Genomic DNA, 27,388 nt, shown 5'->3' on the forward strand with positions numbered 1-27,388 from the left:
ATATCACTCTTATCCCATATGGTCTAAGAGGAGACTGTGACTTTTCTTCATGGTGGGCCTTTCCACCCTCTTGTAGAAGGCTTTGCTCATGGTACTTCCATTTTTATTGTTATTAGCCAATCCTGAGTTTATTGCTTCTCAATAGAAGATAGCCAGAAAGCCAGATAACATGTAAGTGGATTTATCAAAAGAAAAGTCAGATGTCTTTTTCAGGAATATAATTCTGGTGGCCACAGATAAAGGGCCTTTTTCATTCTGAACATGGTACCCAGAGAGGACTCTAGCAGGGGGCTGTTGCATTCATTCATTCTTATTTCTTTCATTAAATAATAAGTAAATCATTAGATTCCAATTCTGCATCAGCTTCTATCTTAGAAATAGTGGGCATAGATAGAAATAAGATATAATACCTACTGGACATAAGCGGGATATAAATCCTGCTCTGAACAAATCCACGGGCTAGTGACAGGTCCTGACATAGAATTGGATGGTTGCAATGCAGAATCGTATATTTTACTATGGTGTGACACATGCCAGAGATTAAATTTTCTTTCCTCCTCCTCCTCTTTCTCCTCCTCCTCCTTCTTCAGCAATCCACTTTCCACTCACCAGGAGCAGTCTTTTTAGCCGGGAGGTGGGGACAGAGTAGAGTACCTTGAAAATATGGATGCATACGTAGATACATTGGAATCACTTGATCATTGGAAAAGTAGATCACTCTTGAGTTGCTGAGGGAGTTGAGAAGCAGGGAGCATGTCTCTTGGGAGGATGAGCGTGTAACTTCATCATACAGGGAAGGGACAGTCCGATGCTATGTGCATGAAAAACTGCGTTTTCTCCTAAGTAGATTTCCAGGAAGAGAAGGGAAGAAGGATTCTAAATTGGAGATATATCAGATTTCATCGTCACCTTGACCAGAATTCTCAAATCTGGCTGATAGCCTAAGGGAAGGCTGGGTGTGTACTTGAAAGAACTGAGCATGAGGACTTTCTAATGGGGAGCCAGTGGTGGGGGCCTCTTGGCCTAGCTTGGTTCAGAGGATGTGAACTTACTTTCCTTTGAAGAACCATAGAGGGTGGCACAGCAATTGGACAAGTGAGACTCTGGGGAAAGTTGAGCCTACATGCCCCGTCAGAGTGGCAGTGAGGAATTTCCACTGTAATAGACTTGGTAGTTAAAGACAATGGTAGGCAGAGTGGGTGGGAGAAATAGGTGATGGTGATTAAGGAGTGCAGTTGTGATGAGTACCAGGTGATGTATAGAAGTGTTGAATCACTATATTGTATGCCTGAAACTAACATTATGTATGTTAGCTAACTGGAGTTTAAATAGAAACTTAAAGTAATGGCAGAAATTCTTCTCTCTGATGCCATTCCTCTTTACTTTTGGATTTCATAAGCTCATATTGTTATTGTTTTACTTGTTTATTTTTAACAGTTTTTTGGGGGAAAGAATACTCTAAAAAATTGATCCTGTATAGTAATGAAGTAATATAATGGAATAATACACAGTAAGGAAGAAAATGGGGATCTGAGAGATTAAGAAAATAAAACACATGACCATATTTTAACTCCAAGTTCAAGAAGAGATTCATAGAGGTTACAGTGATGTTGGAAATACAGTCTGCTGTGGATACATAGAGGAGGAATCCCAACTACAGCTGCACCAGGTGTCAGGAAAGGCTTCCCAGGGGAGGGAGGCCTGCAAATGAGTGCAGGAATATGTCAGGAATAGGATCAGAAACATGAAGTGTGCACAGTGGGAACAGCCAGTGCAAATGCACAGATGCCTGAAACCATATTCAAGTCTCAGGTCTTTCTCATTAACCTTGTGTTAGTGGTCGTAGGGCTGGCATGGTGACCAAATTTACAGATGAGTAGAGGGAATCATGTTATTTTGTTTGCTTTGTTTGTTTGACTTCATTTTGTTTTTCCCAAGCCAGATTTGGAATTCTGCATGGCCATAGTATCAGGTTCATGAGCACAATGAATAGAAGAGCCTAGTGACCTTGCCCAATGGGTTAAAGACTCAGAATATTCCGAGGGGAACACTGTCAGGAAAAGAATCTCTTGGCTTCTGAAGAGTAAAGCCTCCAGGTATTGAGGCACTGAGGGGCTCTCCATCCTGAGCTGGAGACTTCCAAGGGGGGAGTGGAGCAGGAAGGGCACAGCCATTTCCCAGGCACTGAGGATTTGATCTTCATAACTATCTATGAGGTGCACAGGCAGGGCTGTTATCCATTTACAGCTGAGGAAGTGAGCTCCCAAACAGGGGATGCCTGTCAGTGAGGAATGGAAGCCAAATGCACACCAGCACCCACAGGTGAGAAAAGCAAATTGTGTTCTCCTCATGCTTTCCATCATTTCCCCCTCTTTTCTCCTTATTGCTTCTTGAGCCCAACTTTGTTATAGACCGTGGCTTTAATCAGTTTGCTGAATTGGCTTCAAACAATTTCCCCCATACATCACCTCCTGATACTCATGACATGCTGCCCCACCCTGATATCTTACCTAAGTCACACTTGAATTCTTTGCAATTGTCTTGAGCATTCTGAGATGTAGCCCTCCACCCTCAGCACATTTTCAGTTTATCCAGAAAACTGTTCTTTCCATTCTCATCTCTATTACTATAGAATTCATTTCCTCAGGTCTTGGCTTAGATATCACCTCCTCCAGAAGGCCTTCCTGGACTCACATGCAATGGCATTTGTTGCTGTGTCCATTCTGTGCCTCCACAGCACACTTCCCTTCTTCCATTACACCTATCGCAATGTGTTGTCATTGCCTGGCTATTTTCCTGTGTTCCTCACCAGAGAAAGAGACTTTAGTGACTGGTAAGCAGGGTTTTCTTATTCTCCATCATCTCTCTGGCGTGATGCGTGACATTTGACAAATGATGCATGCTCAGGAAATATGTTGATTGGATGAGTTAAATTATGCAAATTATCTACACTGGTTTGCTCAATAAATCCTGGGAGAGATCAGAAAAAGTGTAACAATTCTCCAGTGGAACACCTTCCCATGTTTCCATGGCAGCTTGGGGCACCTCAGTTCTGTCTCTCTTAGCCATATTCCCACATTCTGCCCCTGCTCAAGAGGTCAAGCAAGGTCTGCTCAAGCAGGGAGCCCATTTTCCTCTGGAAAATATTCACTGCTTCTATTTTGCATTCTTTTGACTCTGATGTTGTCCGTGAAGCCAGGAGCTTCTGGAATCTCTATTAGCACCAGGCTGTGTGAACAAACTCCAGGCCAGAGCTGCAGCTGGGAAGAATGCCCCTGGTGTGAACAGAGTTGATCTGGGTGTGTGTGTGTGGAGAGAGTAGGCAGCATTTGCTTTTGCTGTGAGTGGCCAGGGTGGTCAGGTGTAAAGCAGAATGAATGAGTCAAATACGTGTTGAGTCCCTCAAAGGCATTGGGACACTGTAGAAAAGTGAGCTTGAACTTTGGAGGCACACATCCCATAATTAGAATGCAGATCTGCCACTGTCTATAAACTTGGACAAGGAATTTAATTTTCCTACCTCCAGCTTCTTATTGTCAAATTAGATGAGTATCAGTACCTAAGGCAGGCATGTTCTAAGGATGAGATGAAGTGATTCTGTTGGGCCTCTTAGATGAGTTCTGAGTATTTAGGCCCTGTCACTCTCTCTCTGAGTCAGAGTTCTCTGGAAAAATAGAACAAATCAGAAGGAGAGAGAGAGAGAGAGGGAGAGAGTTTAAGGAATTGGCTCCTGTGATTGTAGAGGCTGGCAAGACTAAAATCTGAAGAGTGGGCTGGCAGGCTGGAGACCCAGGGAAGAGTTGATGTTGCAGCTTGAGTCCAAATGCAGTCTGCTGATGGAGTTCCCTCTTCCTCGGGAAAGGTTAGTCTTTTTCTGACAGCCTTCAACTGATTTGATGAGGCCCACCCTCATTCTGGCTCTTACTCCGTTTTACTCAAATTCTAATGATTTTAATGCTAATCTCATCTGAAGAATATTTTCACAGAAACATCTAGAATAACGTTTGACAAAATATCTGGGTACTGTGACCCAGCCACGTTAACACATAAAGTAAACAATGACACTATCTATCACATCAGATATGTGAATGAATGGGGATTCCTCATCCTTCAAATATAGTGTGATTCCACAATCCTTAAAATTAGCACAGCAGCAGGGGCTTTCATTCTATTTCAATCTTCCACTATAAATATCCAGGAGACAGTGACTTAAGTCTCCAAGCCAGTACCAAGAACACTCTGTGTTAAAGGGGTCGACATATTACTAGGTCTCTGTATCCAGAAGATGCACAACAGTATCCTTGGAAAGAAAAGCCTAATCTGGTTATCTGAAAACGTGGACAAATAGCAGCCTGTGCAATAATTGTACCAGTGAAGGACTGTCTACTACCAGCAATGGTAATGCCAGAAAAACTCGGATTATTCTTCCTTCTCATCCCACCTTCATTCATCCAATCAAGGCTGTCATCTCCCAGAGATAGCACTCTGATGAGGTGGGGTACTTAGACAAGTATACAGGTAGCACTCTGCCAGCTGGAAAGCCTGGATACACGTGTCAGTAGGCAAGCCCAGGCTCCCACTCTTATTGGCACATGGGTATCCAGGGAAGCTGTCCATGCCTTGAGCCTCCTCTAGGGCCAAGGCTGGGGGTGCTGCCCTGGGCTAGCTAGCTAATCTACTTGGGTTTCAGTCCTGCGGCACACAGCCCATCCCCTTTCCTTCCTTGGATGTAATGCTGCCAAGGTTGACTTCCTAGCAACTGAATTTGAGCCATGCCAAGCTCTCTGTAAATCCTGCTAAAAATGTATTTGTATTAAACAAGAGACATCCCTCAGATCTAGACATTAGGTGTGGAACTGACTAAAAGTCTCCGTTTCTAACTCATTCAGTTGTTGTAGGGACACAAACTAAGACATAATTTCTATATTAGTGACGATGCACCCTGAGCCTGGCACCCTGTGGTGACCATATTTTTCTCTTGTCCATTCTGATTGTACAACCCCCTTTGTCTGGTAGTAGCACCCCCTTTCCTATGGTAAAATTGTTCCTCAGTCTATATGATCCTGATGGGAGAAGGAAGCTTGTCCTTCTGGCTTCCAGTTACCCAACTATAGGGAGATCCAGGGTGAACCATTCATAATCCTGGATCTCACTGAACACAGAATGGCCCAAGGAGTATGGTGGGGAGAGAAAGAGAGAGAAGGAGGAGGAAGAGGAGGTCATTTAAAACTTAGAACCTGTAGAATAGAACACAACTGAAGTCAGTTACACTCCCTGGGCAGAACAGTAGAGTGTGTATGTATGTGTGTGTATTGGGATTATAGATGATTTATGTTTTCTGTGGTTTTGGATTTTTTTAAGTAAAAAGAAAAATGCAAACAGAAAAAAGATAAGTATATTCTAACAGAAGGAATTCAGTGTTTCAATTCAATATATGCTATTTATACTATGAAGCTAATATTAAATAATACTGATGATACACAGTAAGCCAAAAAAAGGAAGGAAGAATCTCACAAACATAATGTTGAGCTCAGGAAGCCAGACCCCAAAGAGGACATGCCACGTGATTCCATCAAATAAACGTTAACAAGAGGCAAAATCGAAGCTGTTTATCAGAAGTCAGGAGAATGATTACCCTTGGAGCATACTGGAAGGGCATAAGAGGAAGACTTCTGGGTGGATGGAAATGTTCTCTCAGCTGGCTGCTGGTTATGGGTACAGACGCAGTTTGTGAACGTAGATCAAGCTGTGCACGGGTGATTTGTACACTTTCCTGTTTGTTATACTTCAGTGGAATGTTAACTTTTTTTTTTTTTTTTTTTTTGACAAACCTTGTCCTGTATCACCTACATCAGTCATTCAGGAATGGTGGCGAGGTTGTTCTGGTATACTTAAGGGGATGTATCCGATAAGTTTGTTGTATTTCACATCATCTTTTTCAAATTCCAGACTAGTTCTTACTGGTTTGAAAATTAATGACTTTTGCACTTGCACTTCTTCAGTACTTCCTTGATTTTTGCAATTCTCAGCAAAATGCTCTGCATCTGCCCTTCTCACAACTTACTGTGGCATTGAAGGTGTGGTTTTCTGGACCTTGTCTGTGATTCACGTTCTGAAAGGGTAAAGAGAAGCCAGCCCTCTCTGCTTTCTCCAGATGATAATGTAGGCATGCCCAGTGGTTTATGGAAGAATAGAGTGGCAATTACTGAGCTGCACATATGTAAACATTCCTAGATTTTAGAGGTAGTGTATGTAAATGTAATTAGTCTGGCAAAATATTATGGTTTTAACAACAAGCACCAGTTTCCTCTTTGGGAGTAAGTTATCTTTTATTGGGCAAAAGTTCCCTAATACATCTCTGTGATGGAAATAAAGATCCCAAGGACCTGGCCTGGGTGTTGGTTGATTTCAGGGTTTCAGAGAAAAAAAGGCATAGTGGGTCTTCATAAGAATGGGGAAGGAATGGATTGTGGTTCTTTGGTGTAAAGGAAGCTAAGAGAACAAAGGCATTTCAGGAAAGATGAGTGGAAGTCCTTAGTGTGGTGAGGATATTTTAAAAATGGAGATACTAGCATATTTGATTTCATTTATTGAATTAATCTGGTACAAATCCTAACTGTAAACTCCGCTGATTCAGTGGTTGCCTTGTGTGAACGAGATTTTAAAATGGCACCTGAAGACAGGGCCGAGTTTCTCATTCAGATTGACATCATGCATGTTATCAGAGAAACAGAGACCAGGGAAAGAAGGAGCTCAAGGAGGCAGATGAGGCCCCAAGGAATGAGCCTCTGGGTGTGTGTTGAATATTTTCGTTAGGCCTTTGATTTTCATAGCCATGGAAATGCACAGGTCAAGGGACTGGGGAAGGAGGAGGACATTCAGGCAGGGAACCCAAATGATAACTAAGTTACATAAATGTAAAAGTGAGTTATCTGGAAATCATTCTTCCTACCACATTGTAAGTGGAATTTTACAGTACTTTTATTTATTTTTTTAAAAAATATTTATTTCCTTTGAGAGAGAGAGTGAGAAAGCAGGGGAGAAACAGAGAGAAGAGAGAATCTCAGGCAGGTTCCCCGCTGTCAGCACAGAGTCTGATGTGGGGGTCGAACTCACAAACTGTGAAATCTTGACCTGAGCTGAAACCAAGAGCCAGTCACTTAACTGACTGAGCCACCCAGGCACCTCAGTACTTTTAAATATGTACAACAGCTCAATAGTCCTCAACACTTTTGTAGAAGAGAAAGTTGTGCTTTGTTTTACAAAGCAATAACTTATCACAGATTTGAGAGTTTATGACATGCACCACCCCTTGTGCTATATGCGTTGAGCAAAGCAGACATGGCCATGGCTTGTGTTTAGACTTACGGTCTAGCAGAGGCAGCAGAAATAAACAAATTATTATAAAAGCATTGTGTCCAGTGCAGGAAGTCAAGATCCTATGGGAGTCTATGATAAGAAGTGCAAACTCATCTGGGGAAAAAAAAAATATCTCAAGGATGAGGATCAAGAAGGCAGGCTATGTCAAGTTGCCTTAAAGATCAATAAAAAAATGGTATAAAAAGATAGAGGCACCCAATTGATATACAAACCTGGCTCATGTCAACCCATTTCAGCTAGCTATTTAATATTCCTGATAGCCCATCAGATTTCCCAGTAAACCTATCTGTATGGAAAATAGAGGGAAGTATATTGAATTTGAGTGTTACATTTAATTAGTTTAAAAGTGCTCTCGAGCTTTATACATGATCCCTTTGAAAAGTTATTCAAACCATTAACTTTTTCTTTCTAGAAACAAAATGTCATTTAAAGAGTGGTTAAGAGTGCCTCTGCTTTAATATAAAGGCCAAAGAACTAAAATTCTGTGATTCTACACCTTAAGCATCAAATCTTATCAACAGATAACACAAATGTGATCTTTAACATTAGAAAGTCTATGTGTTTAAAGAACTAAACATAAAATTGTAGAATGATTTTCCCCATTAAAATGGAAATATTTAAAAATATAAAAAATAACCAATCATGGCAAGATAATTTCCAAAGAGGAACACTGGTTGAGAATTTAAATCAGTAGCCTTTTTTTGGTGGGGGGAGGGGGTGGGAAAGAATTTGTAAAAAAGTTAAATTGTATCTTTCCTTTACTTCAAAAATCTTATTTTTAGGGGAATGCTCAGATTTATTTTCACATTTACATACACATATATGTATAAAAAAGTTCTTATATGGTAGCAGTGTTGGTAGTTATTAAAAATAGGAGCACCTGGGTGGCTTAGTCAGTTAAGCATCTGACTCTTAGTTTTGGCTCAGGTTATGATCTCATGGTTCCTGAATTTGAGCCCCGAGTTGGCTCTGCACTGAGAGCAAGGAGCCTGCTTGGGCTTCTCTCTCATGTCTCTGTCATGTCCCTCTCTCTCTCTCTCTCTCTCTCTCTCTCTCTCTCTCTCTCTCTCTGCCCCTGCCCCTGCCCCTGCCCCTGCCCCACTCATGCTCTTTCTCTCTTTCTCAAAATAAACAAATAAACTAAAAAAAAAAAAAAAAGCCCGGAAACAGTCGAAATGCCTATCATTTGGGGAACTAGTATAATATAAAGCATAGTTTATCCAAATAACCAAAGATGGGATAGCAGGCAGCTATCAAAAGCTATCATGTTATAAGAACAGTGGATAACCTGATAAGATGTTCAGAATATATTATGTAAGGAGTAGAAGCTCCCAGTTGCGACGTAGAGCAGGTACTCGAGTTGGGTGCTGGAAGAGGGAATCTTTCCCCTTCTTCCATTCCACCATCGACCTGTAAACATTCTCAACTTGGAGAATGCCAACAAGGAGCACTTTCAACCATTTCAGGAGGAAAAGTGGCTATTTTGTTTTCTGAGTGTAGTGAAGTATCTGACTCCATTTTTTGATGTTTGATAATGGCTCTTAAGTCTCAGCCTTCCCTCTTTCCCATCTGCTCCACATCTAAGCAAGCTGGTAAGAAAGCTGATGCTGCCTCCTGTGGGTACACTGGCGGATTCCAACCAATCAAAGCCCTGCTCACATAGGGTAGCCCTCACCCCGGCCTATTCCTGGGCCACAATAACAAACCCACACCAGTCGCCTTTTACTGTACTCTGGAGCTCATTTCTAGACCAGCTGGGGAGCCTACCTTGATCTCCCCAGAAAAGTAAGTATATGAGTAATAAGTCTTTTCAAAGCTTCTCAGTGTGTGCAAGTAGTGTATCTTGTGTCGTCAGTCTCTACATCTCAGCCACATTTTGGGTGAGGGGTCCATCTTGTTTCTGCAGAGTGGCTACATCGCTGACCTTCATGTCCATTTGGCTGTGTCCCAATCTCTTAGTGAGTCTTCACTCCAAAGCACCTATCTATGCTCCGTACTGTGATTCTGGGGACTAGGCTTTGCAAACCACATCCCTCCTTTGCCACTTCTCCTCCCATTAGGTTCTAGAAATAGCCTTGGTCTGGAGGAGAGTGAAGGGGCTCATTCCTCTGGATTACTTACTTTTCTCACCAGCCTGGCTTGAGGAGTGACTCCTCCCCGTGTAGTGGCAGTTAGCTCTAGCTTCCAGACTCTCCCCAGCACGAAGAACCAGTTCTGTCACGAACCCTTAGAAAGACCAGCTCCAGCCAGACTGTACTTCTTGGAGATCTAAGTCATAGCTCTGTGAAATTCCTTTTGCAAGCTCCTGATATCCCAATATCTGCTGGCTGGTACCCACAGGACCACTTTGTGCTTCGAGGTATGGATAATCCAACCTCCTTTCTTTGTACCTTATACCTTGTTACCTGCTTCTCGAAGTTACTCCTTTATAACCTATTTCTTTTTGTTTTCATTTTTCCTTCTCAATTCCCTCTATTAAATTCTCTCTGCTAAACTTATGGGTATGGTTTCTGTTTCTCTGATTTGATCCTTCCTACTACAGACAGAAACTTGTACTAATGGGTGAGGCCACTTTATCTCTGCCTTGTAGATTTGAAAGAAGAGCTTGGGTTTCTCTTTGGTTTTCCTGCTTCCAGTTGCTAAGAACACCTACAGAAGTGCTTAGGGTCAACCTCCTAGAGCTGAGCCCAGATTTCCATGATTCACTCTTTTTCCTCTGCTTTACATTCTTTGTTTGTGAGGTAGGCATATTTTCCATAGAGCTGACTACGTGAGTACAGTCCGACATAATTCTCCCCACAGTAGATCTGAGGGCATAGGTGTGGAAAATGGGTTATTAGGAGGATCTCTTTTTAACATGAGATGTCAGCTACATTCTCTAATCTTGCCCTAGAAAGGACACCCACAAGTTTGAAATTATTAAGCCTCTGTTATTATTACCTCCACATTTGACACCTTGTTTCTCTTTCCAGTGCTTGTTATAACCTGGAAAGGGGGAATTTATTTCCAAAATAAATTTCCAATTTATTTCCTTAATTTCCAACAGGCAGAAATCAAACAGAAGGAGACTAGAATAGTATTCCCCCAAATACGTGTAACAACTGTTATCTCTGGATGATTTTTATAGGTTTATATCTTTTATATCTCTCTGAATTTCACCTATACTGAGCTTGTATCATATTTTTATTAAAGAATGATTATAATAACATTTTTAAAAAGAAACTAAATCTAGAGAGAAATTACACTATGAGAGGAAAAATTGAACTCTCAAAAGCATGAGATTTATAATCAAGTCATGTTGTCTCAGCCATGCCCCCAGTTTCTTGTGTATCCTCCCAGCCAAGAGGAGAAACAATGGTCCAAAGAGTGCAAGAAGAAACTAACCCAAGCAGAGGCACATAAAGGGCTCATTTTAGAAGCATAAGCGAAAGAGAATGATTAGGTAGGGGATGAAAGTAGATGTGCAGTGGACAAATAAGGGTAAAGTGGAGGGAAGAAAGAGCCCAGGGTTTGCACGCAGTGGCATCTGATCTACCACCATCTATGGAGATTTCCTCAGAAAAGGAGGTTGGCTCCTGGCCCCAGCTGGCAGCTTCTCCAATCTCGCTCTCATGTCAGACATCTGTCAGCACTCTGTGAGGACCATTGGAAATCAAGGCCATTCACAGTTTGTCTTGGACCTCTTCAAGTCTTCCCACCCCTACTGGCTACTGAAAAGGAAAGGGGAAAAAAGTTATAAAGTTTCTCTAGCCACAGTGAGAATAGCCAAAAAAAGAAAAGAGAACAAGACAGTCTTAACAAAGGAGAAGTGTTCCCAGGACGCCTCATTGTCAAAGGCTCCATTCATTCATTCATTCCCCCAAATGTTTATTGAGCATAACTATGTGCCAAGCATGGCAGTCAGCACTGGTGACACATTATTAATGTCAACCTGAGCTAGGCGTCCTTTATCTTGCCCTATGTTCTTCCATCAAACAAACTAGAGCTCCTCCAGCCTCAACTCACTTCCACCCCTCTTAAGATGTTCTCTTTCCCCTGAGAGCAGAATATAGATTGTACCTAACACATGCCTAGATATCTGGGAAAGGGGAAACAAGACAGGGGAGCTCATCTTCAGTTGACTACCCAAAGGGGCACATATCTAACCAGTGATGGCTTCATCTGCTTTCAGTTGACTCTGAAACTTTAAGCTCAAGAATATATACTTGTACTAGGTGTCAGTCTTCAAAAGTACAAACATACATAAATGCTTTTTACATGTTTATACCTTTGTTCATGCTACTTTTTCTGGATTTTCCTTTATCATTTTTCTATTTGCTGTCAAGTTCCTACATAATTTTTTGTTTTTTTTTCTTATGAAATATTCTATGTCATGTATACAAGATGTATATCTAATGTGTGTTGTAGATAGATGATAGATAATATAGAGAAGATAGATAGGTAGAATAGATAAAGGATGGGGCACCTGGGTCCAACTTCAGCTCAGGTCATGATCTCATGGTTCATGAGTTTGAACCCCAAGTTGGGCTCTGTGCTGATAGCTCAGAGTCTGGAGCCTGCTTCAGATTCTGTGTCTCCCTCTCTCTCTGCTTCTCCCCTGCTCACACTTTGTCTCTATCTCTAAAATAAATAATAAAAAATTAAAAAAATAGATAAAGGAGCACTAAGAAAACAACCGTGTATACTCCATCCGACTTCAAAATTAGAACATTACAGAACCGTTCAAGCTGCCTGTGTGCCTTTCCCTGTATGCATTCCATTATCCTGCTCTCAGCTTCCAGAGGTTAACCACTATTCTGAATTTTGTTTTTATTATTAACAAATCCCTTGTTAACTGTCCCTTATTTTTATTTATTAACTATCCCTTGTTCTTCTGTACTGAATTCTCTACAAATCTATGCCTCTGTTTACTGTATCTGTTTTATACCTTTACATAAATGGAATCATACTATATGTATTTCCTCATGAATTACTACTTGCAATCAATCTTATGGTTTTAAATTAATCTATGTTGAATTTTGCACTACTTTTTTCTTTCTGCTGTATAATATTCCATATAATGACTGTACTGCAATGTATCCATTCTACTGATTACAGGAATTGGAAATGTTCATGGTTTATTGCTAGTAAAATCAGTGTTGCTGGAAACATCTGAATAGAATGTCTCCTACTCTATATGCACAAGTTTCTCCTAGGCGATATTCCTAGAAATATAATTGCTGAATTTAGGGCTTTTAAAATTTGGGAGTTAATACCAGTGTACTTTCACTGTGTTTGGATCAATTTACATTCAATTGGCATGATATGAGAGTTGCTGTCGCTCTATGCCCTTTACAACAATCAATATTATTAGACATTTCCAATGCAAATTGTTATCTTATGCTGTATTGTTTGGCATTTCCTTTTTAAATGGGCATTTTAAAAAATGTTTATTGGTTCTTATGTTTCTGCTTCCATGAAATATCTGCCCACAACTTTGTTCATTATTACATGTAGCTACATGCTCTATAATCAATATATTTTATTTTTTAATTAATTAAATTTTAATGTTTATTTTTGAGAGAGGCAGAGTGCAAGCATGGGAAGAGGCAGAGAGAGACAGAGACACAGAATCTGAAGCAGGCTCCAGGCTCTGAGCTGTCAGCACAGAGCCCGACGCAGGGCTAGAACTCGCGAACCGCAAGATCGTGACTTGACACTTTAGTTGGACACTTAACCCACTGAGCTAGGTGCCCCTAATCAATATATTTTAGATACTAATGCTTTTTATTGTTGTTAAATGCCTCAGATACCTTTTCCAAATGTGCGGCAAGCTGTAGTTTCACTTTCTTTATGCTATTGATGAACATAGCTTCTTAATTTAAAAAATGTAATTAGCTTTATCAGTCTTTCCCTTTTTGATTTGTACTTATTTATCTTTTTTCATATTTTTACACTTCAAAGTCACATATATATTCCCCTTTTCTAAAATTTAAATTTTAAATTAATTTTTACATGTAGTATAAGGAAACATGTTCTTTTATTTTTCCAATGGCAGGTTCCATGTATTTATCCATCCTTTCCATCTTTGTTCTGCAGTGTCATTTTTGTTGTATATTGCTTATATAAATGCCTATCCCATCACTTAACTTTCTGTTTGATTCCATTAGTTTGCCTATAGCTGCAGCAATCTAAAGAGCCTTAATTAGTAGAACTTCAAACAAGTCCTACTCTGTCCCTAGGCAAATTCCCCTGTCGTGTTTGTTTTTCAGGAGTATCTTAGTTTCTTTTTGTCTTTTAATATAAATTTCAGAATTAGCTTGTCAATTACACACACACACACACACACACACACACACACACACATCTTACAGAGGTGTTGATTGATATTGCATTAAATCTATTAATTTAGGGAGAATCAATATCTTTAATAGATTGAGTATTTCTGTCTATGAATATTTCATGTTTCTCTACCAATTAAGTATGTAAATTGATACAGTCATTGTGGAAAAGAGTATGGACATTCTTCAAATAACTAACCATAGAACTATATTATCCAGCAGTCCTGCTTCTGGATGTGTATCTGAAGGAAACAAAATCAGAAAGAAATATCTGCACTCTCATGTTTATTGCAGTATTATTTACTATAGCCAAGATATACAAACAATCTAAGTGTACATGGATGGATGAATGGATAAGGAAAATGTGATATATTACATATATAATATAGTATATATATAATTATATATTTGTATAACATAATAATATAATATCATAAAATACATCATATCTATTATATATAATAGAATATAATTCAGCCATGAGAAAGGATGAAATCTTCCCATTTGTGACCACATGGACAAACCTGAGAAGACATTATGCTCAGTGAAATAAACCAGAGAGAAAAAGACAAATACTGTATTATCTCACTTACATGTGGGATCTAAAAAACAAATACAAAACAGTTGAACTCAAAGAAATAGAGAGGGATGCCTGGCTGGCTCAGTCTGTGGAGCATGCAACTCTTGATCTCAGCGTTGTGAGTTTAAGACCCGCGTTGGGTGTTGAACCTACTTAAAATTAAAAAATAAAAATAAAAGAGGGGTGCCTGGGTGGCTCAGTCAGTTGAACATCTGACTCCAGCTCAGGTCATGATTTCACAGTTTGTGAGTTTGAGCCCTGCGTTGGGCTGTGTGCTGACAGCTTGGATCCTGGAGCCTGCTTCGGATTCTGTGTCTCCTTCCCTCTCTGCCCATTCCCTGCTTGCGCTCTGTCTCTGTTTCTCAAAAATAAATAAATAAATGTAAGAAAAAATTTAAATAAATAAAAGAAATAGTAGATTGGTAGTTGCCAGGGGTGGGAGGTGGGGGAAATGGGGCGATGTTGGTCACAGAGTACACACTTCCAGTTATAAGATGATTAAGTTCTGGGCATCTAATGTACAGCATGGTGACTATAGTTAATACTATATTGTATACTTGAAATTAGTTAAGAGAGTAGCTTTACCTGTTCTTACCACACACACACAAAGAATAACTATACAAAGTAATAGATGTGTTAGTTAACTTGATTGTTGTAATCATTTAACAATGTGTATGTATATCAAATCATCACTCTTTACACTTTAAATATGTAGAGTTTTATCTATAAAATAAATAGTTATAAAATAGTTATACCTCACTAAAGCTGAAATGTGTGTTAGAAAAAAAAAGTTACTGTCCTCTTAAGAATTGACATTGTTACTCACAAATAGAGGTTAAACTGTACTGGGTATTTTTTCCTGCATCTATTGAGATTACTTTTATCCTTAAATATGACAATATGATAAAATATCTTAATAGATTTTATAATGTTGAATCAACTTTTCCATCTAGATTACAGTGATAATGGAATAATGCTAGGTTTAGATTATGACTCTATCACACTATATGGTTGAATGTTTACCTACTAATTTTTTAAGTTTATTGTTTTACCTCCCAAATCCCCTTGTATTCCACTAGTAGTACACATACTTCACTTTATGAAGTGTTGGGCTAGATGATCTTCCAAACCAATCTAGAATTCAAGAGTCCAGGGAGTGGTACAGATGAATGCTGAGCTCAAAAATTAGAGGGCTTCCTGGTAGCATTGGGAATTCTTAAGGAAGTCATGTGTGGGAATAGTAAAGAGGTGAGATTTAGATTTTCTGGGACTCTCTAGCTGAATTCTAGCACATGGGCTGGCATGACACTAACTTAATAACTATTTATATGATGGTTAAGTTTGCCAGGAGGCTTGATCTGAGTTAGGTACACCCGAGGTTCACTCTATAAATGATAGGCTACTAGATACAACCAAGTAATCAGTTTCTACATTCATAGCATTAGTTGGCATCTGATAAGAAACTCAACATGAACCTACCGTGTGCCTGCAGTTACCATCTCACTAGTATCAATGTTGTTTATGAGAATGCAGTCTGGGTTTTATGGTAGAGTCATTAGGACAAGGGCATTTCTCCAAATAGTGGAGTACCTAAAAAGCACACTAAATATATCCTAAACATCCCCAGTGCTTGCTTACCTAATAGACAAAATATGCAGAAATCCAATGGGCCACTCTTTATGTGGACCTATACAGTCTCTTGTGGGTGGGTAGCCGTTTGCATGGCTAGCTTTGCTCAGGAACAGGGGATAGCTTGCTTTTTGCAGTTCCTGTTTATTTTGCAGCAATTGAAGTCCTTCCAAATAGCAGTTAATGAGAATTACAGAGATATTGCGCTGTCTTGAGAAAGTTGTACAATTCCACAGGCTATCTGAGTCAAGATTTCAAGCAAGCAAGTGCACATTACAGTTTTTGAAGGGTGCCTACCCCACCTGAGCTCACCCAGGCAGCATCTTTCCACGTCACAGAGTAAGAGACATACAACGGGAGACCTGGTCTTCTTACAGTCTTGGCTATTAGGTGCAGTAGAAGTTTTTAAAGTGGTTATTTGTTAATCCAAAAACATCTGACCCTTGAAGAATCTGTTTTACTAATAAAAGAAGAGTTGTTCTAGATATTGACTGTTCACTTTTTACAAGTCTCATGTTTCTAGTTTAAGATATTTGAATTAGATTTGCCAGTAATTTACTGTATGGCTTTGGCTACTTATTTATTCACCTGGATCTCAACATACCTATGATAAAACATTATTAAAATGAAATAAAACAAAACTACAAAACAAAATTTGGATTGAGTAATCACCAGAATTACTTCTGTTTAAAAGATGTGTAGTTCTAGAGTGTGACTGACATCCAGCAAGGATTTTATCAGCTGTAACTACCTGAGAGTCTACTCCCAGGAGTGTCTTCTGTAGGTATTGATTCTCAAAGACAATCTGATTCGTGCTTAAGACACAAGAGGGACTGGTTGACATGAATAGATACCTTGGGAAATCAGTGAGCAAGGTGAAAATAGGATATTGAGATATTACCCAACTCAGCCATCAATGCAGTTCCAAAGCCTTTACCGATAAGTTAGAGAGAGGGAGGGAGGGAAACTATAAGAGACTCTTAAATACTGAGAACAACCTGAGGGTTGATGGGGGGTGAGGGAGAAGGGAAAGTGGGTGATGGGCATTGAGGAAGGCACCTGTTGGGATGAGCACTGGGTGTTGTATGGAAACCAATTTGACAATATATTGTATTTAATTTTTAAAAAGTCAAATTTAGAATACTCAAAAAGCCTTTAGTCAAAACAAGGACAGTCTTTATGGCTAAATAAATGGGGTGGCAGGGGCCATTTCAGAGTTGGGAATTTTAGAGAAGCAGAAATCATGGCTTTTATTTTAGATGGCTGAATACTAACATTTGACTCTATTAGTTACTGGTTTTGTGACACTGGGTGAGTTGCTTAACCAGAGCCAGCTTCTTGAGCATGTGACCTGTGCAGTCACATAAGACCCTACACTTAAAAGGGTCTCATGATTGGCTTAATATTTTGCTGCTGCCATCTTGAAATTTCCAGTAACTTTTGAACAAGGAGCCATGCATTTTTACGTTTCACTGGGTCCTGCAATTATTTAACTAGTCTTGAGCTTAACCTTTCTGAAACTTGGCTTTTCTGTCTGTGAAATGACAAGTAATGCTTGTTCAGAATCACGGTGAGGATTGAGTGAGATAATTATGAAAGTTTCCAACAAGCTCAATGTATGTCTTTGCTAAATAAATGATAAGTCTTGGTCCATTTCTAAACCCAAATCTGACTGTTCTTTAAAAGGAGACACAAGACTCAGTTTTGTTCATTTGTTTTTGTTTTGTCTTTTAATTTTCTCCTTACTTTACATTCACAGACTGGTGCAGTTCAAAAGTGGAAGCATAAAACCATCTTGAATAAAAGCTATTTTTGGCCATCTTAGAGATATTAAATATAATAAAATTTCTCATGTGTTTATAGTTGGTTCTGGGGCTTCCCATGGATTGATAGTTCTGATAAGGCTTTTGAGAATGTCAACAGTATACTGCATTTCAAACAGTACAGTGTGTCCATATCAATAATTAACATGGAGTTTGACCCCTTACATGTCTTCTCTGGACAAATACGCCCTTAAATGGCCAATATCTTACTTCAGTAGATCTTAACTTGTGGGGACAATGTGAGTTGTTACTATGGAGAAGTTATGTCATTTATCTCCCTTGAACTCTCCGTTCTGAACACATTATTAGCTTTTAAAGAATATGAATTCTTCAGTTTCAAAAGAGGTCTTCTCCTTTGCTCCTTTGCTCTTGCTGAAGAGATTTTGATGAATATCTTTTGTTGTTTGATTTTGTTTCCATTTACACATTTTTTCTGTATTTTAAAAGAATTTGATGTGATAGTCATATACTTGCAATTTTACCTAGAATGGAATGGAACGGAGAGTCAAGGGATTTCTAACAAAATAAATAATAAAATTGTAATGATAGCTCACATTTAATGAACTATGTACCGGTAGTCTCAAGAACTTATCACATCTGTTATTTTATCTTCATAACAGCCTTATGAGATATGTATTTCCCCATATGTAAATATAGAAAGTGAGGTTTAACACAATGAAGTAATTTGATGAGTCACATTAGTTGTAACCCTAGACTCAGATCCATGTCTGCTGAATTCCAAAACCTGCATATTTAACCTTTATGGTATCCAAAGCAAAAACATCAGATAAGTAAAGAACTTACCATAAGGGAGGAGAAAGTCAGTTGGTATTCATTCAGAGGGAGGCAAACCATAAGAGAGTCTTAAATACAGAGAACAAACTGAAGGTTGATCGTCGGGGGTGGGGGGAAGGGGAAAATGGGAGATGGGCATTGAGGGGGCATTTGTTAGGATGAGAACTGGGTGTTATATGTAAGCGATGAATCACGGGAATCTACCCCCAAAATCAAGAGCACACTGTATGTTAGCCAACTTGACAATAAATTATATTAAAAATAAAATAATTAAAAAAACCCAGAAATCCAATATATATTCATTGATCATATGATGAGTCAAACACTATCCTAGGCAATGGGGATATAATGCCTACAATAAATATAAGGGGCTTAAAAAATGAAAGGCAGAGCCATCCAAGTAAATTCATTATTTGAATTGTGCTAAATGGTACGAAGGAGAAGTGTAGGATATTTGGTGAGTGTGTAATAAGAGAATGGATCCCAATCTAGTGTGGCCAAAAAAAAAATAAGTCTGCTTGAGGAAGTGATAATATGATAGCATATATTATCATTGAATTATAGAAATATTGTACATAAGTAAACAGTCCAGAGGAGAAAAGTAACCTGCTTAAGATCACACAAAGTCAATGGAACATTTGGTAACCCTAGTTTGTATTCTATGGTTCTTTCCTATGTAGGGGGCTCTGCACAATCATAATGGATTCCAGTTTCTCTTAGTAGGATCAAAGGACTGTATGCAGGTGCAAAATATCCTTTTCACTGATGAGAACTCACATCTAGAGAAGCACTCTCTTGAATGTCTGAATCTTCTTTTATAACCTCTGGATACTTCAAAGAATACTGCTACCTTGACCGAAGCACATACACTCACATCTCCTTCCCTAAATGTTCACATGTCTCTGGACATTCCTATCCTGTTTATCATAAAACCAAACAACTTTCAAGATCTAAATATGTGTAACTTCTTTAAAGGTTAAACATGTTTCTTCCTCTTGAGATTTATGTGTGTGTACACTCAGGGTTTCCAAGCCTTGCCATTGCCTCAGGGAATAAGACAGCTTGTTTTGGCTATAGTTTGGGAAGAGCTCAATTGAAATGTTGCTCAGATAAATGACACAACCCCCATCTCTGATGTCATGGCTTTGCTATGGAGCTGGTGCAAAGAAGTCCACTGAAGTTATTGAAAAGGAATAAAGAGTCACTCTTTATCTTGGGTTTTTGAGAACTGAACCTTTATTATATATTCTCATTATTTTAGATAACTTGGCTATGACTGTAGTTCAGATCACTTTCAGAAATACACAGTGTCTACCAGGCATGGTGTTTGGTGCTAATAATTTCGGAATGAATAAAACATTACCTGTGATATCCCTCCTTTCTCTCCTTCTCTTGTTATTTGCTTCGCTACTTCATCCTTAATTTTTTTGCTGCTTTCAGTCACTGAAAGACAGTATATAATTTGGAGGAAATACCCCTTAATTACTATATTTCATGAACTCCAAGAAAGTTCCATTTCAGTTCTAAACTTTTATGAAGATAGTAAGTGGAAAGCTGGGTGCAAAGGTAATTACAAGATAATATTTTTAAGATCTTGTGACAAAAATAGATTTAAAGTATATTTTAATTGGGTGGTAATTAATTGGATGACTATTGTCTCAATGCCTTTTTTAATGTCTAGAGTATTTTATGGTGTTGTGATAAAGGTAATAGTAACAAAGCAGTATGAGGGCCTAAAGAAGAGTTCTTGATTCAGGATGGAGCAGAGAGTGAGGGTGAGGATGTCTGAAAGGGAAGTGTTCCTTAAGAAGGCAATGCCTGAACAATCAGAAAGACGACTTTAAAGAGGAATGAAGAAGAGTAATATTCCAGGCAGAGAGAATCCTTTGGATAAATGCATGATGGTGTAAAACAACAGAGTGTTTTTAAGTTTCTCCAAGGCCAACCCTACCATTTTATAGAATTCATAGCCTCTGGAAAGACAAGGTTGGTGTGGAGCACTTGTCTGATGTGTTAGTGTCAGAGCAGGTACCAGAACACCAGCTTCCTGACTCCAAATCACTGGTTTCTATGCCAGTGTGAGATCTTTGTTCTGTATGTTTAGACTACATTCCAAGACCTAACTGTTGGTCAAAGTTCCTATAAACATTCTGGTTATCCCAAGCAAAATTCCTCAGCACAGGTTGCATGAGAGTGAGTCCAAGACCACCCTCTTTGCTAGATGAAATATTATTGGAGTTTGTTATGAGATGAACAAATTGTGGAATGTCTCTAACTTTCTAACAGGGATGGGTCTTACTTAATGTTACTTTGAAAAATTCTCTCAAGCGACTTTGTTTTGACCCAAGTGGGAATTTGAATACACCTACTCTCCTCCTCCTCCTCTCTTTCCTTTTCTTTTTTCCTCCTCCACTACCTCATTCTCAAAATTTTGCTTCTCTAGTCACTGAAAGACAATTTATGTTTTGAGGGAATCATATAATTTAATTAGCATATTTCAAGAAGCTCAGGAGAGTTTGAATTCTAACCATTTGAATTCTAACCTTTGAGACCAGGTTAGGAATGCAGAAGATAAGCTGTTTGACCTTGAGCAAACCACTTCTTCTGTTTCCTTCTTCTTATCTGTCCACTGAGAGGGATTGGACTGGCTGGCTTTTCACATTCCTCTCAGCCCTAAAGTTTAACATTTTGTTTTTCTATGTTGCTGGCAGAAATACTGAGTTTCTTGCAACTTGTTTTCAAAAATTGTTTTCCAGGAGTTTGATGAAAAGGAGAGCTAATTTCCCAAGCATGAGCCTGCTAATGGCTTGCACAATCTCCCCCTAGTTCTTTTAGCCAAAAACCATCACTGACTTTTCCTACCCCTTGAAGCTCTTTCCATTTTTCTAGCATGGCTTCCTATTATGATTCTTGGATGATTTTCCATGTTTCTCCTGTGGCCAAACAAAAATAAAACAAAACCAACAACAGCATTTCTACAAATTTGTGGAAAGAAGCCATCTGAAACACAACTATTAATGTTTCGGTGATCTAAAACAATTAAATTCTCCAAGAACAGTTTGCCATGTCCCCCCATGCCCTGCCTTTTCTAGCATCTGAGGAAAAGTGTCCCAAGTAAATGCAAGGCTAAGATGTAAGGGTGGAATTAATTTCCTCTTCCGGGATTGCTATAAAATGGGATTTTTTTTCTTCTCTCATCTATAAATGTGGAAATAATGTTCTAACAAAGCTAGGTGGAAAAAATGTTGACATCTCTTCATTCCTTAGTTATAAGATCACCAACACCCTTTGGAGAACTGATAACACACATAAATTAGTTCCCTCACACTAAAAGAGAGCCTGGTTTCCCAGTGGAACAGTGAAGAAGGTCTGGGAAAATGCTTACAGAAAGCTGTTATACATGCATGCTATAGTATAGTTGTGACTGGTTTCCTCATCTCATTGCCTATGAGTTCTTACCTTTTCCTTATGTTCCTATAACATTCTGCTTGGGGTTTCCCAAAGACCTACAATATGCCATGGCTTGCCCAAATTTTTCCATCTATGAGAGATGCCCCTTTTACCACCTATTCATTCTGGCACACCCTGGAAGAGCTCCTCAGATCACTCTTCCTGAGAATCCTGTCCTAACATCCATGAGTTGGATTCTCATCCTACAATTACACTTCCATCATGACAGTTCTTATATTACACTCCAATTACTTTTAAGCATCTACCATGCCTGGAGGATAGGGTCTCCATTTGATTTACCTCAAAATACTCAGCACATGGGCAGCTAGGCTCTGAAGAGTACTGGATAGCACTGAACTAAGCTAGTGAAGTAAACTCTGATAAATATATCTTCCAAACACATAGATAAACACACGGTGGGCTTCAAACATGTGTTGAAATGATTAATAAACTAATTTTAAGTAGAAGAAGAGAAAATCCATTGTTTTGTAAGGGTGTGACATTTTTGTTGGGTACTTTAAGAAAATGTTGACTTACTTCCATTCAAGATTGTCAGGGTTTTTATTTCAGAGCCATTTGGAGTCTCTCTAATTAAGGATGGTTTTTTCAATGGATGTAAAGTTTCTGTTATACATGATGATTAAGTTCTAAAGATCTGCTGTTCAACAACAGTGTGTGTTCTCACCAAGAAACACATACATATACGCAGACACCAGAATACAAGTAAAGTTTTGGAAGTGATGGGTATATTTAGTACCTTGGTTGTGGTGATGGTATCATAGGTGTATGCGTATGTCCAAACCCATAGATATATGCATTAAATGTGTGCGTTTGGGGGATATCAATTATACCTCAGTAAAGCTAATTTAAATGTAGGTTTCAGGGTAAAGAAGGAAGCATAATTTCCTCTTGATTTTTCCATGATTTGATTTCCTATACTGAATGGGAGAAAGAGCTCTGGAGCAAGGGTCGGCCACCTGAATTCAAATCCTAGCTCTACCACTTAATACTGTATGCGACTTAACTTCCTCACTAGTAGAAAGGAAATAAATCACCCGAGAGTGTTCTGACAACTGAGCAAGGTAACACTTATGAAAATATTTTGTAAATATTAAAGCAATTTACAAATATTAAGTCAAAGTGGCACTCCCCTTTTCCTACTGAGCTACCTAATCTATTAGTATTTTTCTTAACCAAAGGAAAATTGAAGGATGTGACCAGCAGAAAAGTACCACTTTCCTCTGTCCCTTTCATTCCAAAGCTCTGCCTATGGCTAACTTTTCTTTAGCTTTATTGAGATATAATTGACAAATAAAACTGCATATATTTAAAGTGTACAATGTGATGATTTGACATCCATATATTTTGTGAAACAGTTACTTTACTCAGGCTAATTAACACGTTCATCACTGTACAAAGTTAACTTTTTTTTTTTTAATGTGATGAGAACACTTAAGTCTACACTCTTAACACATTTTTCTATGCCTAAATTTTTAGATGTAAAAGATGGTTATAATGAGCAGTTGGCTCACCATTGCATTGCAAGGCTTTGGCACATTGTTGGGTGTTTTGGAAATTATTAATTAGAATTCGATTTAAACCAATTATTAATTGGGATTCCAAGCATTAACTGTAATTGATAGATTTGCTCTCTAGTTACATGAATTCCATTTATTAATTGCAATAAGCAGATTTGCTTTGTAGTTACCCAGGAACATTTGATCTTGTTTCTTTCTTTGTGACATGGATGAAATACCATCTTACACATCCCTCCCTGTATATTTCCTCATGATTCACAGTTCTCAATACCCTGTATATTGAAAATGGATTGTTAAATTGCAGCTATTTCCCAAATTGTTTATATGCCTGCATGTGTTAGTGTTTTTATGTTAGCATTGAATAGTGGAAGGCAGAGGACCTAAGTATGAGTCCTGGCTCCCCGACTTTCTGGCTGTGTGACAGTAGTGAAGAAGTTTCAACTCCTTAAATGAAAATAATACTTGCGCTGATCCAAATATTGAGGCAAAGGAGAAAAATAATACTCTAGAACATCTTCAAGTCAGCCTATTAATCACTTATTGACATATTCTTTCATTAAGCAAATATTTATTAAGGGGTCAAGTCCTATATTGGGTATACTGTCATGAGCAAAGCAGATATGGTCCCTGGAATATACTTAAGGCCCACCTTATATCTTGGTCACTGGACAGGGTCCTGGATTAAAAGTAGTGTGTGACTTGATGGGGGGTGGGGGAGAGGGGAAAGTGGGTGATGGGCATTGAGGAGGGCACCTGTTGGGATGAACACTGGGTGTTGTATGGAAACCAAGTCGACAATAAATTATATTTAATATAAAAAAAAACAAAGTAGCCCTTCCAATGGTGGAGCAAGATCTGCCTAAATTCTTTCAGTGATGAGTAACCCTATCCTTCATATTTCTCAAGGAACCAGAGTGTTTTAGATAGCCGTTTCATTTTGTGAAATCAGTCTCCTAGGGACTATCTTCATTTTGTGGAATCGTTAGCGCCTGGTGTCCCACAGAACAGTTTCCGCCTGGCCATATACCATGTATCTTTTAATTTTTAGGAAAATTTGAGACAAAGGAAACACGATCCTGGAAGTCAGTCAAGATTCTGACACAAAACAGGTTTGTTTTCAAAAATATCCTGTGATGGTTAATTTTATATGTCAACTTGACTGGACCACAGGAAGTCCAGAAATTTGGTCAAACGTTATTCTGGGTATGTTTGTGAGTGTATGTCTGGATGACATTAACATTTGAATTGGCAGAGTAAAGCACATTGCCCTCTTTAATGTGGATGAGCCTCATCCAATCAGTTGAAAGCCTGAATGGAACCAAAAGGCTGAGTAAGAAGGAACTCCTTGTGCTGACCTCATTGAGCTGGGACGTCATTCTTTCTTGCCTGAACATCAGCTTTTCTTGGGTCTCAAGCTTGCTGACTTTCGGACTGAAGCTTGCAACATCTGCTCTCTTGGTTCTCAGACCTTCAGACTCAAACTGAAACTATACCACCTGCTTATCTGCTTCCCTCAATCTCCAGCTTGCCCACTGTAGATCTCGAGTCTTCTTAACCTCCATAATTGTGTGACTCAATTCCTTATAATAAATATCTTTGTGTATATAAATATTTTCATATATATATGCAAGACAAGATTGGGAGTGAGCCAGTGCCCTGGTATTTATGAGGAGTGTGACAATGCAGCAATGTCCATACTGGGCAGGGGAAGGTCTGTTTGGATAGGAAAGTTATGGGCTTGATATTAGGCTAAGACATCTGGACTGTCTTCTCAGGAGCATGGAAGCCTTTGGAAGGTTTTAATCAAGGAATAGACGTGTCTGCTTTGCATTTAGAGACATCATTCTGGCAATTATGTGGGTTATGGCTTGGAGGGGACCAGACCAGAGGCATTGGATATTCTACCTTAAATACACTGATTGATTGGATATATCCTGAACACCGGTTATGTGACTGGCATGTTGCTGAGTGCTAAGGTTAGCAAGGACAAAGAATGGGGACACAAGAATAAATCAAATGATTTTCGTATTTCCCATGGATCTCACAGTCCAATGTGGTATCATAACGGTGATGTTTTCAGGAAAGATTTTGATTTTCTTTCCAGGCTTAATTCCAGACTCTATAGCAGTTCTTTAATAACATGTGTGAACTAAGTGATTAAGCAAATGACTGAGTAAATGAACGTGTAGCTACCAGTCACAGTCCCAACTGTTAAGTGAATCAAAATTTTAACTGACAATCTTAAAACCTCGTTCCATTTACAAAGAATTTTCTCATCCTCTACCTTATATAATTCTCACAAAGCACTGCAAAATAAGTAATCTTTTTGATCATACACATATTACATGAGATAATTGAGGCTTTAAAGAAGTTCTATTATTTATTCATTACATAGCCAAGAAGTGTAGACTTGAAATCACATCCTCTAATTTCGAATCCGTTTTTATTTTCATTAGTCTCTCTGTAGCAGTTAGTAATACACATCCTCAGAAGGTAATTTGTAGAGAGATTCGAGCCCTGTGATAGTCTCCCAAGGAGACACAAAGCAAAAATTAGTAGAAGAATTCACTAGTCAGTGAGATAACCCACATGCAAGTTGCTGAATCACCCTGGCACCAAGTGGGGAGGTAAGTGATGCATCTTGCAGGAGTGTATATGGCTTCTTGACATAGACTCTGTTCATAGATTCCCATGGAGTCATTCACTTGTTCGTTTATGTGCTCCTACATTCAGGATGTCTTCCAGCATATTAAAGCAGGCCAGGTCTGAAAGAATGATCTCACCCTGTCTGGGGAGCTCAGACCCTGGAATGGGATCTGGCAGGGATTTTCTCTCCTGTAAATGTGGGTCAGGAGGCCTGGGAGGCAGCAAATCAGAGGGCTACAGGCCAAATAGCCCCTCCTGGGGGCTGGATGGCTCTTTCTGAGGCTAACATCTGCATCATGTGTCTGTCTGTCCCAAGCCTCCTCTGGCCCAGGGAACTGTGCCTGTCTGTTTTAAATTCTAGAAATAGGAAAATCAACTCAGATTCCACCTTCCCTGCACTGAACAGAGAAATTTCACATGATATATAAATTCAATCCAATCTCCAAAAAGATCCACTGCTTTCCAATCCAGTTATGTGAGCCCAAAAGTGACATGTTAATAATGAAGGAAATTGGGCTTTCAAGTAAGAGAAAACAGGCTTCAAATCCCGTACTAAACTTGCTGTGTGAATTTTACCAAATGAATTAGCTTCTCCAAACTTCAGTTTTCCCATTTGAAAGATGGAGAAAATATTAACCTCACAGGATAGCTGGTAATATTAAGTGGAAAAAATTAAAAGGATATTAAGAACAGAGTCATTTGTTGCGTATGAGGCCCTGTCCTACTTAGAATTTCTGACTCATCACAGAAATCCTGTAACTGATGAACCAGAGCCTGAAGGCTGATACATGACTTTCCTGAAGGTGGAAATACCACATAAGTGGTAGAATCCAGAGTTCAGAGTCAAGCCCAGTGTGTCTGACTCTGCATTCCTGCCTATCAGCTTGATGATATATCATCTCTGTGCTCTTCTCTTTCGATATTTGGGTATCCTTCTCCCAGATCCCTTTCTCTACCTTTGCTTTCTTCGTCAGTGAAAATAATCAATTTGGCTTATTTACAGATAAAGACACCTAGACTTGTCATCTGAACCCAGTACAGCCTGACACCAGTGTTCTGTGGTCCTTCTACTCATGAGTCACCTAACTCAAGTCCTGTCACATATTCAGTGCACAGTAAGTGTTGATTTTTATTTCTTTACAATTGGCTCCAAAGTAAAAACACCTCTGTGACTTTCCATGGGATACCAGTAGCTATGACTTGGTGCAGATGGGAAGACCTTCTCTC

The 27,388-nt window shown here is 39.0% G+C and overlaps 1 long non-coding RNA gene across 1 annotated transcript in view; it reads left to right on the forward strand.

The window, feature by feature from the left end:
- The window catches only part of LOC113592855 (uncharacterized), a 183,478-nt gene that overhangs the window by 54,190 nt on the left and 101,900 nt on the right, over window positions 1–27,388 (forward strand). The window contains exon 2 of the long non-coding RNA XR_008291018.1: window positions 27,165–27,276. This is a non-coding gene — a long non-coding RNA (uncharacterized LOC113592855). The remainder of the gene's footprint in view (window positions 1–27,164; window positions 27,277–27,388) is intronic.

This window comes from Acinonyx jubatus, chromosome D4 (assembly GCF_027475565.1).
Source record: "Acinonyx jubatus isolate Ajub_Pintada_27869175 chromosome D4, VMU_Ajub_asm_v1.0, whole genome shotgun sequence".
NCBI classification, from domain to species: Eukaryota; Metazoa; Chordata; class Mammalia; order Carnivora; family Felidae; genus Acinonyx; species Acinonyx jubatus.